This window comes from Mesocricetus auratus, unplaced genomic scaffold, assembly GCF_017639785.1.
Source record: "Mesocricetus auratus isolate SY011 unplaced genomic scaffold, BCM_Maur_2.0 Super-Scaffold_100048, whole genome shotgun sequence".
NCBI classification, from domain to species: domain Eukaryota; kingdom Metazoa; phylum Chordata; class Mammalia; order Rodentia; family Cricetidae; genus Mesocricetus; species Mesocricetus auratus.
Window position 1 is genome coordinate 1,362,034 of NW_024429225.1, and position 15,152 is coordinate 1,377,185.

A 15,152-nucleotide genomic window follows, 5' to 3' on the forward strand; every position below is an offset into this window, starting at 1 on the left:
CTGGCCAGAATGGATAAAATAAAAAACACCAATGACAGTCTATGCTGGAGATGATGTGAAGAAAGAGAAACACTCCTCCATTGCTGGTGGGAGTGCAAACTTGTACAGTCACTCTAGAAATTAGTATGGCAGTTTCTCAGGAAAATGGGAATGAGTCTCCCTCAAGATCCAGAAATTCCTCTCCTGGGCATATACCCAAAGAATGCACATTCATACAACAAGGACATATGTTCAACTTTGTTCATAGCAGCATTGTTTGTAACAGCCAGAACCTGGAAGCAACCTTGATGCCCTTCACCTAAAGAATGGATAGAGAAAATGTGGTACATTTACACAATGGAGTACTACTCAGCAGAAAAAAACAATGGAATCTTGAAATTCACAGGCAAATGAAGTTAGGTAACCCAGTACAAAAAGACAAACATGGTATGTACTCACTCATATATGATTTTTAGGCATAGTGAAAAGAATTACCAGTCTACAATCCACACTGCCAGAAGAGCTAGAAAACAAGGAGGACCCAAAGAGAAAAAACTCATCATCTCCTGAAGAAGGGAATGGGGACACGAACCCCTGAGCAACTTGGAACATAGGGAGGGGGTGTAGGGAGAGGAGGGAGATGGAAAGAAAAGAAGGGGAGAAGGGGGAGAGAACAGGAGAACTGAGACAGGGAAGGAATAGAAGAGGGCAAGAAAGGAGATGCTTTGACAAAGGGAGCCACTATAGGTTCGGAGAGAGGTCAGGCACAGAAGAAATGGTAGGGGATCAACAGGGATATCCTCAACTAAGTATTTAGGCAGTGGTGGAGAGGCTGCCTTTGATTCTCTACCCCTATAATGAGATTTATGACTACCTTGGTTACCATTCCTAGAGCCTTGACCCAGTAACTGATGGAAGCAGAAACAGGCACCTACAGTTGAGCACTGAGCCATACTCCCGGAATCCAGTTGCGGAGAGGGAGGAGAGATGACCAAATGAACTAAGATGGAACTGGAGATACCTGCAGAAACAGTTGACCTGACCTAATGAGAGCACACAGACCCTAGTTGTAAAGCGGGGGAACCAGCACTGGACCAAACCAAGCCCTCCGAATAGCCTTCATCCAGTGGCTGATGGAAGTAGAGGCAGACATCCACAGTTAAACACTGAACTGAACTCGTGGAACCCATTTGCAGAGAGGGAGGAGTGATGAACAAAGGCGTCAAGACTGGGCTGGTGAAACCAACAGAAACAGCTGACCTGAACAAGGCGGAGCTCATGGACCCCAGACTGATGGCTGAGAGGTCAGCATGGGACTGATCCAGACCCCTGAACGTGGGTGTCAATGAGGAGACCTTGGCAATCTATAGAACCTCTGGTAGTAGATCAGTATTATTCCTGGCATCCAAATGGACTTTGGGAGCCCATTCCATATGGAGGGATGCTCTCTCAGCCTGGAGACATGGGGGAGGGCCTAGGCCCTGCCCCGGATGATATGACAGATTTTGGAGATTCCCCATGGAGAGTGGGGAGTTGGGGGTCTGGTGGAGGGCACTGAAGGAGGTGAGGAAGAGGGAGCTGGGGTTGACATGTGAAGCAAGCTTGTTTCTAAGTTAAATTTAAAAAAAACAGCAACAACAACAACAAAAAACCCTAGAAACTGAAAAAGAAAACAAAAAGGAATATACCTTGTAAAATTCTCATCGTTGTCAGAATCACACCGTGGTGGTTTGAATGAAAACAGCCCCTACAGGATGCTAGGGAGTGCCACTATTAGGGATCATGGCCTTGTTGGAGTAGCTGTGGCCTTGTTGAAGGAAGTGTCTCACTGGGGGCAGGCTTAGAGGTTTCCAATCCTCAAGCCAGACCCAGTGTCAAGCTCTCTTCCTGCTGCCTGAGGATCCAGATGCAGAACTCTCCAGCACCATGTCTCCTGTGTGTTGCCATGCTCCCACCATGATGATAATGGGCTAAACGTCTGAACTGTAAGCCAGCCTCCATTAAATCTTTCCCTCAGTAAGAGTTGCCATGATGATGGTATCTCTTCACAACAATAAAAACCCTAACCAAGGCACACAATATTTATGGCAGTAAATATATTCATGAAGGCGTGTTTCTGGGTCATAGGGAGATAAGGTACCTATATTTCTAATGTCAATTATGGTGGATCTCTACCTCTATACTAAGTGTTCATTTGTTCAGTACAAGTAGTTCAGTTTATGGATTATTTATTTTCTTATCAGGGGTTTCCTTCTTTCTTTCTCCTTTCTCTCTCTTTCTTTCTTTCTTTCTTTTTTTCTTTCTGCAATAGGGTCTCACTATATACCTCTGGCTGTACAGGAACTCACTATGTAAGCCAGGCTGGATTTGAAATTATGGAGCTCCACCTGCCTCTGAAGGCACATGCCACCATGCCCAGCTTTTCAGAGATTTATGGTTGCACTCTAAACCATTCTTTATAAATCTTGTCTTATGGCAGTAGACTGACATTTCAATTAAATATTAATTAGATTATACTAGGTTTTCATCGTGTACAACATTTAATGCTTCCAAGAGAAAATTAACTTTTAATAGACTTGTGGTGGAAAGGTTAGTTATTTAGACAAATGCCTCTGTAAAAATCAGAGTAATGTTAGAAAAACACATGCATAATGTAATATATATTTTTATGTAAATGTGTGCTTATACAAATGTGTGTTGCATATATGGGATTACATGGCTCCATTATTTGTATGTGTGTACCTCTTTTTAAAGTAGATATTTCTTTTTAACTTAAAATTTTATTTGTTTTATGCGTGGGCGTTTTGTGTGTATGGATGTCTGGGGACCGTGTGGTTGTCTAAACTAGAGGCGTTATTTATTCAACTGTGGGAGGTAGTTAAGCAGTCTCTGTATGGCTGTTGTCTGTCTTTGATGATGGTTTTGACATCTGTGGTGACAGGAAGTTAGACAGAGAAGGTGAATGTTGACTGTATCTTCTTGACTCACTCTAGTGGTTATTTTGGAATCTTTTTTAATCAGAACTAGGCATTACCTGTTATAGTTTTGTTTCTATAACTCATAGATCAGACTTCTATACTTACTTTCCATATAAATGGCATGGATTTTATGTCCCTTTTGATCAACAATAGGCTAGTAGATTGATCTCCAGTAAGCCTAATGTCTAAAATCTCCACTTTGAATGTAGATTTCTTCAATAAACTTCCTCCTTGTCATCTCAAATGACCAAGGGATTAAGTTTTTCCCACAAAACCTTATTAATCCTATCATAAAGTCACTGAAAAATACACTTGATGTGCCTCTCTGATACCTGGTTTGATAGATGTCCTGGGTCCCTTTCTGGTAAGCTTATGATCCAGTCTGCCCTGACCACCAGCTATTTTCTTTTCCTGTGCTTTTCTCACAAATGTCTATCTATTCTGCTGTGTTTATATGTTCAGATTGGAACTCTCTGATAGGCAAGCATGGCCATGATCTGCTTGTCATCTACTTCTTAAGCTAGTCTATTTTGCCTCTTCCTGAACTACAGAAAAAAGAGCATGAATTACAGAAAATTTTTCATTAAGTGCAGAAATATGGAAGCCCATGCTCAAAGACCAAGAATAAAGAGTTATACCAGCAGTATTCCTGCTGTTGTTAAAACTATATAATACATTGCAATGAATTAAATCACAGTCTCTAACCTCATGAGCAACAGAGAGAAAACATAAAACTATACACACACACACACACACACACACACACACACACACACACACACACAATGAGTGTCAAGAACAAGCCAGGGTAACAAGACAGGCAGTAGACATTGCTGAGGTGCTATTTGGAGAGGGTGCATCTGGAAAAGAGTGGTGGTACTTGGTGTATTAGGAGGGATTCTCTAGAGAAACAGAACTGATAGAACGAATATATCCAATGGATGTATCCCAGTGAAAAGTCCAAGAAACTAGTGTTGTTCATCCTATGCATCCTCTAGTATGTGCTGGAATCCTAGAGAAGAAGGATCTCACAGCAGTAAAGAAGTCCCACAACTGAAGGAAATATGAACTTTCCAATGAGAGTGAGGACAAGTAAAAAGTGAGGACAAGTAAGTAAAGAACAAAAGCTTCCCTTTTCCTTTTTCCAAGTCCTTCATAGAGGCTGCCAGAAGAAGGTGTGTACCATATTTAAGGTGAATCTTCCCACCTCAAAAGATCCATATTTAGGGTGGGTCTTCACACATCAAATGATTTAATTAAGAAAAATACCACCACGGATGTACCAACCACTTGGAATTTAGTTAATTCCAGAGGCAGTCAAGTTGATAGTCAAGGATAGCCATCACGCTTGGTAGGGAAGAAAATGACACAGTGCATGGAAACATATTCTAATTTGGAAGGACTCTGCATGCCATAGATAATGTGGACCAGGCATCCTCTATCATTATCTCACTGACAAAATGCACAATATTTTAGAAGTCTTTCTCTATTCTTTGCGTAAGACAGCTTCCATTTTCCTCCTTTCCACCCCACCCCTGAGTTCAAGGCGTTATGGGGGAAGCAGATGCCATGTCTGGCCCTGACATGCAATATATCATGTGACCAATGCCTGCAGTCAGCCTGTAACTCAAACGGTTAGCCATTCAGGACCAGGCCTATGTAGTGACTGGATGTTATGTGGATTGTTTACTGGAGCATGCTGGAGGACACCCGTTATTCCTAGTAGTAATGAAGAGACTGAATGTCCTGCAATCTTGAGAAAGAATGCCTGAGAAACCCATCATAGCAGACTAAAGTGGATCCCAGAGAGGGGCAGAGAAACTTACAGTAGTAATCCCCCAAGTGCAGCTGTCCTCCATTCAGCCTTTGGCTGGTCTGTTCCACGAGATGAGACATCCCTTCTGCCAAAGTCAGTTTCAGGGGCAATTCTGTCACTTGAAACCTGATAATTTTGGAATCATACAAACCTTTAGTTACTCCATAGTTACTCCAAGGTTTCACATAACATGCCATCGCTCTCTCCCCATATCTCTGAGAAACCCTCTTCTGTAAGGTTGTGCTAATGTAATTCCAAGGGCGAAGCACCTAACTCAGTGTTTGGGAGTTATACAGCATGTTCAAAACTCAGACTAGACTTTGCCTCTTCCTGCTGTGGGACCACAGTGAGTTATCTCCTGCCTCAGGCTTCTGAAGAAATAGGCTTATCGTCTTGATCATGAAGAATTTTGGTGAAAAGGAGGACATAGTGTAATTATCACTGTTGTATCTAGTAATGGCAGAAGCTCATTCAGAAAAGATAATGAAAATATTAACTTCCAAAGAACTCTAGGAAGGCAAGTGCTACCATTGTGATAACCCATTGCTTCCCATACACGAGGTACCTCCTTTCTTCTTAACTTGAGTGTGTATACAATAATAACACACATTTCTGACAGTGTTTCATTGATGCATTTTGAGAGCTTAAATGCAGTAGAGAAGCATTTTTATGGCAGTCGAGAGAATTATAAAAACTAGCTTCACATTGGAAGTGTCTTGCCACTCTGTGGAATCCTCCAACAACTTTCTGGACAAATTTTGAACCATGAATTGTGATTTACAGAATGTTGAATGATATTCTTAAGAAACCCATTTTAAAAATCCATAAAAAGATTAGCCAAGTCAACAAAAAGCATGGAGAAAATGCATCTAACATTGAACGTTTATAAGCATGTAAACAACTTGCCCAGATGGAACAGGACTCTTACCAAAGTTGCTGGCATCGTATCTCTTTTATTTTAATACAATAGAAATCTTTACCTGCAGATCAAACAACTGCCAAAAATGTCAACTGTCTTAAATGCTTGCTGCCTAGCTGGGTCTGGACAGATAATTGCTTTAGAGATGTATGTGTTGGAAGAGACAGGGTATTATTATAGGCATATCTATTGGTTCTATTTTCTTCTGGTGAAATAATTGGTATATCCAAATGACTACAGTAGTTGCTCACTTTTCAACTCCTTGACAGTGGAACACTCCACTAGTATACATCTTAAGCCCGGAAGGAAAATCATAGTGTCCTAATCATGACGCATGCAAGGAACACATAGGTTTGACCTGCTGCATTTGAGAATTTGGTTGTGGTGACAAGTAGGAAGCAAAAACTCGGGATACAATCCAATAGACCCCATTTTAATATTGAGATAATTCCATTATTCTTTTACACAAATCTTGATTAAAGTATCAAGTAAATAAGCCCCTATGATTCTAATTATTGTTGAATATTTATCAACTTTTTCTTTAGGATAACTTAATCTTCTGGTTTTCTTTTAGTAACAAGATATTAATGGAGATTGTTCATAAGTTTTCTTCTACTAACTCCACTACATCTTGAAGAAGGGATATTCAGAGGTGTTTTAACTTTCTAGCAATTTTGTAGTCATTGATTTGCATCACAAGTTAATATTGTTTTTAATATATCTCATTATTTCCTGGAAATGGAAAAAAGACTCACTGGAACTCATTTCAAATTCCCCAACATTCAGAATCCAATTGCTTGCACCCCGTTTACAGACTGAGTCATCCGTTGAAGCTAAATGTAGGTGCAGGATGACCAGACATGAGGTGGCAGCTCTTTAGATAAATGGAGCCAGTGTCCAAATTATATTTCCATTTCAAAGATGTCTCCTTTTGTAAGCAAAAGGGATTAACAAGGGTAGCCAGCTTTATATACATTATATTGGTACAAAGTGAACAATGTGTGTTTTCCCTGAACTCCAAGGGGACTGGGTGGAGCAGAGATGGAGCCACTGGACCACTGGACCACTGGACAGCACATCACTGATCTGTGAGATGCTTCTCAGGGCTGAGGGCTGACTGTCTCACTGCCTTCTGCTTGGACCTGGGAGTCGATTACTCACTCTCTTAGTTCTTTCCTTGCAAGGGGGAAATTTCATTAAAAAGGATGGTTTGTGCGTTTGGCTTAAGTCCTTTTTACTTCTCCATGTTTTATGACCACAGCATTTCACTGTGGAGCTGGCCCTGCCCCTGTGTCTTCTCTTTGTCATTTATCATACTGACAGTTTAATAGAACTGCAGATCAAGCAGATGGTACGAGGATGTCCTCTCCCACACAATGCTAAAGAGCTTCAACCCTATCAGGAATTCTCCTGACACACCGAGATGTGTCCTGCTAACATTTCCAAAGTGGCAGCAGTGGCTGGAAAGAGCAGAAGTGTCTGTGTGTCATCTTCATGTGATTTTATCTTCAGTGCTTTTGATAAAGGTTTCTGGTACTCTGAGGGTCAGGATATAGACTGTCATGGCGGTGAGCTTAGGTAGACAACTGGGTTTCCAGATAGACTGCAGTAAGATTGGGGTGTAACCCAACAGAATGCATGCAGAAAACAAGTATAGTCTGTTCAGTTTCTCAGATATTTACCATGCATTGAAAAGTCACTATATTCTAGGAAAAAAATCACCTTTCAATGAAATCTCACATTTAAAGGGCATATAAATGTACATCCTAGTGCACAGTGCCCAGATCAGGACAAAGAAAATTTCTAACATTCTAGAGGATTTACTCATATTGTTTTCCAGCTAATATTATCCTAAGAAAAACATTATTCTGACTCTTTAGCAGCAAATTTTGTCTTACCTGTAACTCAACTGAATAGGAAATTGAATCATATTTTAATATTGTTAGGATAATTTTCATACCATCATGTCTATGAGATTAATTCATGGCATGGCATGTATTAGCAACTTTTTTTCTTTTTCACTACCACATAGTTTCCCGTTATATGGAGGTTCAATATATCAGTTGTTTATCTACCCACATTCGTATCTTCTCCGAGTTAGTGATTAAGGGCTTTGGTCCGCTGGTGTATTCAGTTGTCTTCTTCACTCTGTGCTTTTTAAGGGCCGTAATTACCAAGTCTGACAAAAATGATTTTGATCTGTCTAGATTGTATTTTAGGGTGAATGAAGTCCAACTTGAAAAATGTTAATTTAACACGTATTTATTGTGCATCTAGGGCATGGATCCTGCTCTTGAGAACATAGTTGATAGGGAGGCATTTGTCCATACATGGGACAAGAGATCACAAAGAACACAAAATCCTCAAGATTCTCTTTCTTAGCATTGAGGACAGCCACTGACAAGTCTTCTAAGCACCGGTCAGCCATGGTGCACTGTAGATTCTGGAATCAGTTCGCAAGAAAGGCAGAAGCAGACGGCCAAGCTTATCTTTATTAAAATGGTTCCTGGCGATCCTAGGATGGTAACCGAGGTGCCATTTTCTTGGGCAGCCTAAGTCCATCCTGGAGGCTTGGGCCAGGTATCTGGCCACTAACGGAAGCATGGGCTATACAGTAGAACTCTGAGGGAGTTTCTGAACTCTGTTCCCCATTGAATAGCTTTGCTGAGTATTCGGGCAGCCTCCCATCCTCATATCTGAAGCCTTATAGCTTCTAACTGTGGCCAACACCATGTGATTTAGGCACTCACTGCTCACTCTTCTGCACGCTCTGCCAGGGGGATGTGAGAAAATGCCTGCATGCTGACTTAGGACAAATGTTGAAGTGACGAAAATTTGCCAGGCTTCCAGTTATGTATTTTTTTAGCACTCAATTTCAAATAACTCTCTATCTCTGAAGCCCCCAAGTATCTTTTCACTCTCAGGACCCGTGAAGAAAGGAAGACTTCATGATGCTGTAAGTTTACCCACAAGAGGAGTATCAAGATGACCAGTGGGTTTTTGGTTTTTTGTTTTTGATTTTGTTTTTGGTTGCTTTTTTTGTGAGTAAAAGTTAATTACTGCAAGAAATAGTTTGTGTTGGAATTTGTTGAAAACGTGCTAGCACATACCATAAATTCAGTGAGGTATATACAGAGAGGTAGATAAACATTCAGTTCAACAAATCACCGCAGGGAAATAGCATTGGCGCAGCTCCACGTATGCATGTGGGTTTACAGTTTGGGAAGTTTTTGGTTAATGTTTTTGTTCTGATTTTTGTGACTTAGTGCTGTATTATATATCTAGGCAATAACAGAATTCAAATGTCCTTCTTTCAAAGGTTGTCTCACTTACATAAATAAAACAGCTGCAGAGCAATTTGTCTCTTGCTGAACACTTGAGCTTCTATTTGTTTGTTATTAAACAGTGCCACAGAGGAACTATTTGCTTACTTCTTTCTTTTGTGCCATTTTTTGAAACAGGAAATCACAAGTTATAAAGTCTGAATTATTTTAAGAAGTGTTTTTTTCCTTAATTTTAGATTGCATGTCCTGACATCAACATAAAATTCAATAAGTAACATATTTAAACCTGTGCGATAATGCCAAAAGCAGAATATAAATAGCTATTTAGTTTATAAGGAAAATAATTGCAAAAACTGCTGGCTCTGATCTATCTCCATCTGCTATTTTTTTAAACTGGCCTAGCATGACTCTGATAAACTAGTGCAGGGCATTATTTTATTATTGTATTATTGTTCAAGGTAGTTGTAGGTGTGAACAACTTAGTTATCTGAATTTTAAATTCAATAAAAACATTGTTAATTTAAAAATCTCATTGATTATTTTGGATTGAAAAAGGGCTTGAATGTGATAAACTTAGGTTTGTTGTTGTTGTTGTCATGGAGAAGAAACCATCATGTAGCTCTTCAAACAGTAGAGGGCAAATAGTGCATCTGAACAGCTGGGACAGAGGGCAAAGCATGGCTTACTTTCTTGTATTATGGCTGTTAGTGTCCTGTGGTCCAGGATGACTCAGTATGGTGATCAAAAACAAGGAATCTCCTTTCTAGAAGGGAGAAGCCACCGGGTGCTGATGCCTGGATAAACGGCATAATGGACATGCTCCAACAGGTCAGCACTGGGACTTTAACTGAGCTGCTCACAAGATGTGACTAATTTTCCACAAGACACATGTTGCTGCTCTAACTGGGAGGACAGGGCCTAAAAAGGAGGCGGACTGAAGTCTTATGCAATAGCCAACTTTATTCAGAGCATCAGACATCTGATACTCCGAGGGTTAAGAATCACAAGAGTATGGTGCTCAGTCACAAGCCACACATGGCAAAACCATGTTTCTCCATGAAGACATATGAATCACAACAGCTGAAGTAAACTCACTCCTACCTGCTGCACCTGGGAGGAGCATAAAAGCACAATCCAAGAACAATTGTGTGTCCTGAAGAAACTGAGTTCGCAAGATTCTTGTCTTCTTGGAGTTGTCTCACAAGCACTCATAATTCTCACACAACTCCATTCTTGGACATGGTTCTTATATAAGCCAGTAACTTCTTGAGAGGCAGTGTGCATCATGGTGTTGACCATGGGCTTTAGAGACTCATAAAGTGACATTTCAATCCTGACTTCTTAAAGTTACTGGCTATGTGACCTTGGAGATGAGTTCTTAGCTTCTCTAAGCCTTGGTTTAATTATCTGAAAGGTGGGAATATATCTACTTCAAAGAATAAATTCCAAGTTTAAATGAAATACTATATACATATAATATACACATATATAATAGAACACGTTCAGTGTGTATTATTAGTTATTGGCATTTTAGCATAAGAAGACCAATGGAGATAGTGTTTATCTGGTGTGGGAGGCAAAAAAAACTCAAAGAGAAAAATTTTTGGTTCTGTGTTTTACTTTGTTGGCTTTAGGAGAGGAAGCAAACCTTGATTTCTTCCCTACTGTCCATCCACAGAGCTTCCAAAAGGTTTGATAGAAAGCATTTTGAGCCATGGCTCTATTCTGTCTTTAATAAAGTCCACTTTCATTCTGTGGGTGTTGGCTTCCTTTGAGAAAGAAACAGGATAATATAAACTAACTGCAGTAAATAATAAAAACTGCTCACAGACTGACTTTTACGCGTCAGCATTTCAAAAGCTGTCTCTACTTACATAGAGTTTCAGATTGCTAGAAACCTTAATAAGGCTACAAAACAAGAAACATGGTGTTGCTGGTGGAGAAAGGAAGATGTGTAGGAGATGTTGGGTTATGAGTATGGCCTCACAGGATGAATATGACAGCTTCATGACTTCAGAGGAAAGTCCCAGTAGAGGCAGCAGCTAAAATAAAAAATTCTAATATAATTCATTTGTTCCTCAGATGTAAAGCAAAATATCTAATATACTCCTGATCCCTCATTCCAGGGATTGATTGGGTATTGCTATCCATAATAGGTATTGTAACTTCTAAATGAATTGCTCCTGTAACATCTGCCAGTTTCTTTCCTGCCAAGTGATCAGGAAGCTCTGGACTGAAGAGTGGAATTATTTTTGGCAAGCCTTTTAGCTGCCCGTAAGGTGCTAATGGACTTGGTCGATAGGCAGCCACTCCCCCTGCATGTTGATCCTGGTTGTACAGCCAGACAGCCACTCCAAGAGTCCTCTAGGAGACAGTGGGGGAAGGATATGGAGAAAATGATTTCTGGTGATAGCAGAACTGTCCTCTGGGTAATCAATTTCAATACCATTCTTTCCAAACTGGGAAGTTCAGGACACAGACTTAATCTCAAAACCTCCCTACAATATGGCATCATGGAATTATACACAGTGTGCTCAGGCCATACTTTCCCAATCTCATTTTGAAATGATTGAAAGTGAAAGGATGGAGGAGAATGTCTTTGGCCAAAAATGCTAGACACCCCCAAAATTAACCTTACCTTAGAATACTAGAAAGTTACTGAGTAAGAAATGAACACATAGATTTTTGGAGATGATTATCGAATCTATATTACTGCTTTCTCAAATCTTTTGGAATCCTTTGAAAACTCTGGGATTTTTTTACCTATATTCAATATGTATGAGCAATAAATTCATTAAGAGATACAAGAGGAAACAATAAGAAGTGAATTTGAACAAAGTACATGATATACATGTATAAAAATATTACCATGAAACTCATACTTTATACAATGAACATAGCATGGTAATGCTAACATAATGTTTAAAATAAATAAATTCATTGACTTTTCTGCCGTAATTAAAGAGCTGCACACCTAACTAGTGTTGCATGAAAAATAAATGAACCCAGAGACTGATATTGGGGTTCAAGCTTCAAACTGAAAATCAGAAAAACAAAGCAGCTGATCATTAGCTCTTACTCTACCTCAGACTAAAAAGCTATCCTGGCTCAAGGACTCAGTCTCCCATCTCTCCTCAGTGTTGCTGGAGAATCCTGAGACTTCAATGTCTTCCTATCCTCAATGTGGCTGGAGAACGAATGCCCCATACTGACCACTGAAGACCGTGCTCCTATCTTTTATACCCCTTTAGTGCTGGAATAAAAGACAATGAGATCATCTTTGTGTGAGATGATTCTCTTTAGGACTGGATCAATCTTGTGTAGATCTGAGTGGCTTTGGACTCATGGAGATCTGTCTACCTCTTAATCTTAGGTCCCAGGATTAAATTGTGTGTACCACCACCTCCTAGCTTCTGGGGGCTGGGATTAAAGGTGTGTGCCTGGCTTCTATGGCTTGTGGCTGACTTTGCTTTCTGAATCCTCAGTTATCTCACCACACACTAGAATAGAATTGGGAGCAGTTAGTCCGTTGCTGTTATTGCTCTCCCTTACCCAAACTGCCACACTTCTCACGGAACGGCACCTCCTCCTGCAGGTGATTTGGCTAGCTTAAGACCACATAAGCAGTGACGCCCACACTGAGGTAGATGTTTTGAGAAGTTTTGTTGAAGGGCTGACCTCATTTCTACCTAAAAATGAAGAGATTAATGAGCCAAAGGAAACTGGTTTTGCCCTTAGACACAGAAGTGTTTGGTTTGTTTGTTTGTTTTTAGGTATCTTTTGATACCTATAGAAGACAACAGGGTAGACCAGAATTTTTACATCATAAAAGAATTCATAGCCTGGAAATACTCAAGGATTCATCAGTTGGTCCATTTTCCCCACACTTATAAGGTCCCAGTGTCCCTTGCTTTTCCTTTAGTAGGAATAACCTTCTCTGGGTATCTGTTTCAGTTGCTGTCTTTCCTTGTATCTAACCTAAAGCCACAGCCATGTAGAAAGCTCATTTAACTTTGCTTCCTCTTTAGTGAGGAACAGAAAAGGTTCTGTCTGTACCCTAAGCATTTACATGATTTAAAAAGAAAATAGTGTGTTCCTCTGATGTGTGAGGAGCCGCCCTCGCTATCGCTATCGCCATTAGAAGATGGCGCTGACATCTGCTGTCAGTTGGAGTTTACCGTTTAAGCTGTGCCTCACCCGTCATCTGGGGTGATGAGCAAACCACCAATCCCGGCTCTACACATCTCACTCGGAGCTCCTAGGCTTATATAAGGGGCTGGGTTTCTTAGCTTGGGGTCTCCCTCTCAGAAGCTGATCATCTATCTCTCAAGATGTATTAAAGCTTTACTGCAGAAGGATCCGAGTGTCCTGCGTCGTTCGTGCTGGCGAGACGGTAGCGCGGGACATCTGGTGCCGAAACCCGGGAACTCTTCAACATCGCTGGCGCCGCGGGAGACCCCTCGGAAGACAGGGCGGATTCAGAACTGCAGGGACGTAAGTTCAGAGAGGTATGCTTGATCCTGAACACCCCTTTTCTCGACTTTGGCCTTAGTTTGTCATCACCGTGGGACGGGTCAGTGGAGGCTTTGGTGCTAGTCCTGTTTGTCCTTCTTCATCGTGGCTGGTACTGACAGAACGGTGCTGTCAGTCTGGTAAGTCGAGCGCCATTTTTTAGATAAGCCAATAGCGCGATGGGGTTGTCACAGTCAGTGGTTACTGCCCTACAGACTGTGCTAAAACAAAGAGATCTCAAAATTGCACCACGAACACTTCAAAATTTTGTGAAGGAGGTAGATAGAGTGGCACCATGGTATGCTTGTTCCGGGTCCCTCACTGTGGCCTCATGGAACAAGCTAGGTAAAGAACTAGACAGGAAGCATGCAGAAGGAGATCTCCACTTAGGTACCAAAGCCATTTGGAAGCTAGTTAAAAACTGCTTGGAGGATGAGGCCTGTCACCCTGCTATAGTAGAAAGTCAGGGAACCTTAGAGGAAGTTCAGGATAGCATGTCAGAAACTGAACGGAGTGAGAGAATGGGAGCTCGCAAAAGGAAAGACATGTCTAAGAAAAAAGGCCCTCCCCAAGAAGTTAAGAAAGGGGAGAGAAAGAAGGGAGTGATCATTCACCCCCTAACAAATCTAAGAAAAAGAAAAAGCCAGAATCTAGGCTATACCCTACGGTAGAGCTAGAAGCCTTGGAGCTAGATAATTCCGATTCTGACACTCTGGATTCTAGCGAAGAAGGTGGTCTAGAGGAGGAGGTGGCACGGTATGAGGAAGAAAGATATCACCCTGATAGACACCGGCCGCTGAAAACAAAAATGAATGTGAGGCCACCACCTATAAATCCGGCGGGCTCACGCCCCTCGGCGCCTCCGCAGTATGAGCTTCGGCTGAATACTGGTACTGACTCCTTTTTACCTTTAGAGGAACGGAGAAAAATACAAATGGCTTTTCCAGTATTCGAGAATGTGGAAGGCGGAAGAGTACATACTCCCGTAGATTACAATCAAATCAAAGAATTGGCCGAATCCGTTCGTAATTATGGGGTCAATGCTAACTTTACCACAATACAGGTAGAAAGGCTTGCTAATTTTGCCATGACTCCCACTGACTGGCAGACGACAGTGAAAGCAGTGCTTCCAAACATGGGACAATACATGGAATGGAAGGCTCTCTGGTATGATGCAGCCCAGGCGCAAGCTAGAGTTAATGCCACAGCTGAAGATGAGAATCAGAGGCAGTGGACATTTGAAATGCTGACAGGTCAGGGTCAACATGCCCTTAATCAAACCAACTACATCTGGGGCGTCTATGGTCAGGTGTCGGCCGCCGCTATTAAAGCATGGAAGGCCCTCACAAAAGGGGAGAATCCAGTGGACACCTTACAAAGATTGTCCAAGGACCCCAAGAGCCATTTTCAGACTTTGTGGCCAGAATGACCGAGGCCGCCGGTCGCATCTTTGGTGATTCAGAACAAGCTATGCCCCTGATTGAGCAACTTGTCTATGAACAAGCAACCCAGGAATGTCGAGCGGCTATCGCCCTCGCAAAAGCAAAGGTTTACAAGATTGGCTCAGAGTGTGCAGGGAGCTGGGGGACCCCTAACCAATGCAGGACTAGCTGCCGCTATTTTACAAACGCACAGGCGTAGAGATTTATCTAGTCGAAAAGCTT